Consider the following 6,576-nt stretch of genomic DNA (forward strand, 5'->3'; position numbering starts at 1 on the left):
TATTTGCAGGGGTTTTTCTTCACTTATACTGAAAAGTCAAAAGTAAATATTTTATCAGCACATTATTAAATAGAGCAAGATTATTGTTGGGACACAAGGAAAGGAAACCATAAATTTTAAATTACCTAGTGCAAAGTCTTTTTTCCAATGGCGGTATTGGCATTTCTCTGTACAATCAAAATAAATTAATTTCTTTTGAAAAAAAATTATAAGCAAACAATAAAAAATATAATAAAAAAGTTTGTTATCAAATTGTACTAAGTGATTATTTTGAACGAGTCCAACATTCAAAATTTGATATTTATTTGGATAAATTATGTCTTTAGTCCTCAAATTATATCGATTTTTTTTAAATGGTTCTTAAACTACAAAACCATAACTTTTGGTCCCCGAGCTTTCTGAACCATTTTAGTGTTGCCCTTTGCCCATTTCTGATGTCTTTCTTGTACCGAAAATCCTATGTGATAGTTATCGGTGCTTATGTGGCAGTCACCAGCGCTGATCTAGAATAAAAAAATAAAAAACCTCCCTCTCTCTCCCTCACGACCCTCCTTCCCTCTCTCGACCGCGTTGCCGCCCTTCTCCGCTGCAGCCCCCTCGGCTACCCCCCACCCCGTGCTCATGCCGCCCCACGCCTCCCTTGCCACCTCTCTCCACCACAGCCTCCACCACTAGTGCCTGTCTCTGCCACCCCTGCCACCCTTCTCCACCGTGGCCTCCACCCCTTTCCCCACCCCTGGTGCCCATCTCTATGCCCCTCTGCGGTCCCTCTTCATCGTAGCCGACCTCTGCTGTCCCTCTCCGCTGTAGCCGCCACCTCGTCCCCAGCCCCACCTTGCCTTCAGATTGGTCGCCCCTCACCCTCCACTACCGCCCCCCTTTCTCCTTCCTCGCCTCCCGTCGAGCCTCCTTTCCGCCCGCCAACATCCCGAAAATGAAAAAGAAATAAAAAAAGAAAAAAAAAAGCTTCTTTATTCCTTCGGCGTCATCTAAGTTTCCTTGTTCCGTCGCTCCAAGCCTCCCATCTTGTTGAGCCGGTGGAGAGGGAGGGCGCAGAACCCACCAGCGGTGATGGGGGATGGGGCGGGGTGCGTCGAGGAGTGGAAGCATGGGGCACACGGGGCCGAGGCGGGGGCATCAGCACACAACCCACCAATGTCGGGGCAGGCAGGGGTGCGGTGGGGCGGGCGCCGGGGCACACCAAGGGGGGTTGCATCGGGGTGGGCGAGAGTACGACAGGGGTGCAGTTGGAGGGGTCGATCGAGAAGAAGGAGAAGACTCCTGAGTCTTCTTCGTTCTTTTTTTTTTGGTTGCTTTGCGATTTGTGTTTGCCACATAAGCATGCCAGTGCCACTTCTTCAAAAAATAGCCACATAAGTATCGATTCAGCGAGAAACAATTAAACCGATGAGAGAAAGTCATCGAAAATCAATCGAAGGGCAACATTAAGACGATTCGAAAAGATCAAGGATCAAAAGTTATAGTTTTGTAGTTTAGGGACCATTTAAGACAATCCGATAAAGTTTAAGAACTAGAGATATAATTTACCCTATATATTTTTAATAGGGTTGAAACAAGATCGGATACAGATCAGATACTGGCATATCCATATCCATATTTATTTTGTCTGATAAATAAAAATTTGGATACGAATATTATTCAAATACAAAAATTTACATCTATATTTGTTTTAAATAGATATAGATAAAATTTGGATATTAAAAGTATGAATATAATTGTGGATGTAATTTGGATAATTAAACTTTATGACTACAAAATTAAAGATATTATTAAATAGATGATAAATCAAGTTGATAGTATGTTTATATGGTTATATATATTTTTTTAAAAAAATTAATAAATATTATATAAAATTATGTAGAATTACAGATATATTTGGATATTCAAATATGGATCGGATAGTTATCTATTCATATCTATATCTATTTTTTTTGATGGATACGAATATAGATATGGATATTAGTCAGATTCTCAAATTTCTATCGATATCCTGATTGATTCGAAAATGAAAATGGATCTAAATGGATATTGTCTATAACTCTTTTATCTCTAATTTTTAACTTAAAGATTATCTTTATGAAAACTTTTCATGATTTTAAAATTATGGTTGTCAATGAAAAAACTTAAAAGGTACAGATGTTGTTAAGATTTTTTTCACTAATCAATTTATCCATGAATGAAAATGTAAATTTATACCTAGATGCAATAGCTTCTATAGTAATAATTAGTATAGTATAGTGGCCGTAACTTTCCTAAGAAGCAAAGAATATTAAATTATTATAATCATTCTACAAAAATAACAAATTCAATATAAGCAGCTAAACTTATAAAAGAACTCATTAATTTATAAACTTCCGAAACTATACATGAAAATTAATAATGCAAAATAATATGATGTTGATCACTGGTTTTTCAAGGGAAAAATAGAACCACATACAAAATTACATGGAAAAATTTTTCTCCCAAAACAAAAAAAAAACAATGATGTTAAAAGTAATTTTAAAAGGCACCGCGACAATATTTTTTAAAAAAAGAATCAATTTTTTTTTCTCTTTTTCATTTGAAAACAATTCCTATATGTATTTGTTTTTATTATTCAAGCTGCATATTTTTTTTTGTGCGACAAAGTGGTGCATAAAATTTTTACATCGGCACCTGTAAAACTTAACAAAGCCTATATATTTTATGGGTCTGGACCACATAATCACTCTATATGGTTAGGGCCATTTAAAACCTAAATCTATCTATCTCTCTTCCCATTTCATCCATTCTCCATCCCACCACATCACCGTCTCCTCACCCTATCTCATCATCTTCCTTCCCTTGGCCAATTCTTGCTGATTCACTTGTGCTTTTCCACTTGTTTTCCCCTATACTGCCACTGAAGCTCCTCTTCCCTTACTCTTTTTGTTCCTCACTTCCACTCCAATCCCCTACCTCAATTTTTCTTCCCCACCATGGCAGCTCTTGTGTGGTTGTCAGTGCTCATGTTGGCGCCGAAGCTGGTAGCAGTATGTCTCGATTCTCTTCTCTCTATCCTTAGCTTGAGCTAGTGCTTCCTTCTCCTATCATGCTTCTGAAGCTCATCTAAGGTAATTTCTTCTTATTTCTTATCCTGATTCAAGTTTCTCTCCTCCTCTACAACCTATCATTCATTATTTTTTTATGTTTTCTCTTTGTTTTCTTCTTTACCATATTTTCTATGACAATCTCAACCCTAACCCTTTTCTTGTCTCCTCCATGATCTATTCCTCTCTATTTTCCTTTTTTCTCCATCGGCTTCTTCATCACACCCCACTCTATAACCCTAACCCTATTTGCAACCCAAACCGTATTTCTGAACTTAATCCTAATCCTAATCCCCCTTTAACCACATTTCCAATCCTAATCTGAATCCTAACCCAAATAACTCTAACCCCAACACAAACTTTCACCCTAATAACCTTAACCCTAACTCAAATTCCAAACTCAGTAACCTAAATCCTCACCCTAACCCAAACCCTACTTGAACCATAATACTAACCCTAACACTAACCCCAAAACCAACCCTAACACTAATGCCAACCCAACCCAAACCCAAACCCAAACCTAAATTCAATCCTATTTCATAACCCACGCTAACCCTACAACCCTATAACCTAAATCCAATAATCCGAACATGATAACCCAAACCTTTTAATCCATTAACCTACCAACCAAGATCCAATATCCCAAACTCGATAGCCCACTAACCTGAATCCATTATCTTAAACCCATTAACCCAATCAGATAATTTAAACCAATTATATATTTTTTCTTTTCCCTCTCTACCAATTTCTCACCCGATCCCTTGACTATTTTTTCCTTCTCTCTCGATCACTTGCCTGACACTTGATTCCTATTTTTCTTCTTCTTCTCCTCCATTCATTCATCTCTAATTCCTTGGAACTTGGAAGCAACTTCATCTACAATAGCAGCCATTCCAAAAAAAAAACCTCCTTCAAACTATTCTTTTTGGCTTATGGAAAGCTGCTAAAGCAATGGTACCAATCCTCAGTGAAGACCATAGCCCCTAACCAACTTCTCAAAAGGTAAATGCCCTTGGGAGGTGGGGTTTATTAGCCTTTATCTACTAGGCATAGGGGCTTCACATCTGAGTTGATCCGTATCAAGCTAGATCATCCTTAATCAGCAGGCTGGACGGTTGCACTCATTTAATCTTACCAACTAGATACCAGTCGATCCTCTTTGTCGACTCTCATAATTATTGTTAATACATCAGCCACTTTCGGCTACCAATCTCAGTCTAAGTCTCATCAAACTTTCTCAGCTATCATCCTCTTCAAGAGTCTCATCGAGTCCTCTTCGACTGCCTCACCGAACCTCCTCGACTACCATTCTCTCTCAGAGTCTCATCGAGTCCTCTTGGGCTACCAACCTCTCCCTGAGTTTCATCAAATGTACATTGGAACCTTGCATAACAATTTCTCTCTCCAATGATATTTTTTTTTAAACACTCTGGGGTCTGCCAAGTATTGAACCTGCAACCTTGATCTGATACTACATGTTAGGACTGTAGGATATTTGCTTTTTGAAAAGTTGGTTAGGGGCTACAGTCCTAACATCCTCTAAGCACTACTTAACTAGAAGCAAAAGACTATGGCATCTACATCAACAACCATCCCAATCATTTTCCTCAAATGATGTTTTATTTGGGGAGCAAAAGATTGCCCAAACTGAAGCAACAGCCTTCCCCTTCTCTTGGTGAGAAACACTTCATGGTTTCTCAAATAAATCTTATGGCAAATTGATGAGGGATTTCATCAACCCCCTCAGAAAAAACCATAAACCAATAAAAAAATCTGAATTTACTAACACTCCTGCTACTTTCATTCTTAACCTCTTGCAATGCCATTGCTTCTGTTTCTTAGCTCTTCCAATCCTACTACTTTTATCCCATTACACTACTTCTCCTGTGGATAAATGGATCAAGAGATAAAGATAGAAATGACTCAGATTTGATTGTTCATTTGTTCCATCTCATTCCTCTCTTTTGATATCTCCAAATCTTTCTATCATGCCCCTGACCCGAGATCACAAGTCTAGGGGTCATGGCAGCCACTGCATACTTATGAAGAACTCTCTCCACAAGCATACATGATATTTCAAAAATGATATCAATACATAACAGCAAAATTTATAATAAATTAAATCTAAAATTTAACAAACTAAAATCAATTTTTATCTTTCATAAAATTTTAATAATATTCAAAAGATCTTAGATCAGTTACATCTCAAATAATAATCCTATAAAATATAATAATAAATCTATATTATTGATTCTCACTTCTAACTCACTCCTAAAGCAATATCCTTGTCAACAATTAAGAATCTAAATTTGAAAAGAAAGGAGAGGTAATGAGCTCGATAGTTCAGTAAATAATGAATATCTCAACTAGACATATCTGATATTCTCATAAGATATGATGTTCGAAAATAATTACCATGAATAACATAAGAACATATACCATGCTACTTTAATATAATCAAATTCTTTCAAATATTCATATATATACATAATCATAAATTCGACTTGAATCAAAATATATATAACTCAACAGTCTTTGACTATGACTAATATTTAATCTTCATTGACGGGGTCTATTGAATACCAACGTACAACCCCCACGGGTAGGATCTACTGATTAACAGTGCACAATCTCCACTAGTAAGGTCTATTGAATACTAATGTATAACCTCCATTAACGGGATGTACTAAGTACCAACATATAATCTCCATTTATGGAGTCCACTGAGTACCAACTTATAATCCCCATAGATGGGGCCCATTGAGTATTAATGTATAATTTCCATTGGTGGGGCCTATTAAAATATAGTTAGGCTAAGAGCTTAATCTGATCCATATCAAAGTATTTTTTTCAATATAATATACAGATATCATAATTTTATTAAACATATGTATATTTCATAATAAATTAATAATCCATAATATTTTAAAATCTTAAATTTTTCAACCACTTTTCATTCAAAATATAATTTCATAAATCATGCATAATTTTAAAAACTAATTATCTACTTTTAAAATAATTATAAAATATCTTAAGAAGATGGTTCATTATTTACTACTGCAGAATATTGAATAAATGGATTCAATCAATCTTGAGAGTATTTTTCATAGCCTATTATTTAAAATATATTTTTCTATCAGTCTTAAACCATCACTAATAAAAAACTCTAAGCTCTGACACCCTCACAAGGCTGATAAAAATGGTAGCATCTAACAACTCCATTGGTCCAAACAAGATAATTTTATCTGATCAGGATTAGAATAAAAAATAGATAGATCATCAGAGATCAAGGATGATTAGATAAATAGTATCTAACAAGAATTAAAGCAGAAGTCACTACATCGATCGACATTCAAGGATCAATTTGATCAAGTAATTTCATCATATCAGAGTCACTTAAAATATAATGATTTGATAGAGAATAATAAGAATCAAATTTCATGATACTTGATAAAGGCTCGGATTGTATAGGTATATTACCTAACTA

This window comes from Elaeis guineensis, chromosome 6, assembly GCF_000442705.2.
Source record: "Elaeis guineensis isolate ETL-2024a chromosome 6, EG11, whole genome shotgun sequence".
NCBI classification, from domain to species: Eukaryota; Viridiplantae; Streptophyta; class Magnoliopsida; order Arecales; family Arecaceae; genus Elaeis; species Elaeis guineensis.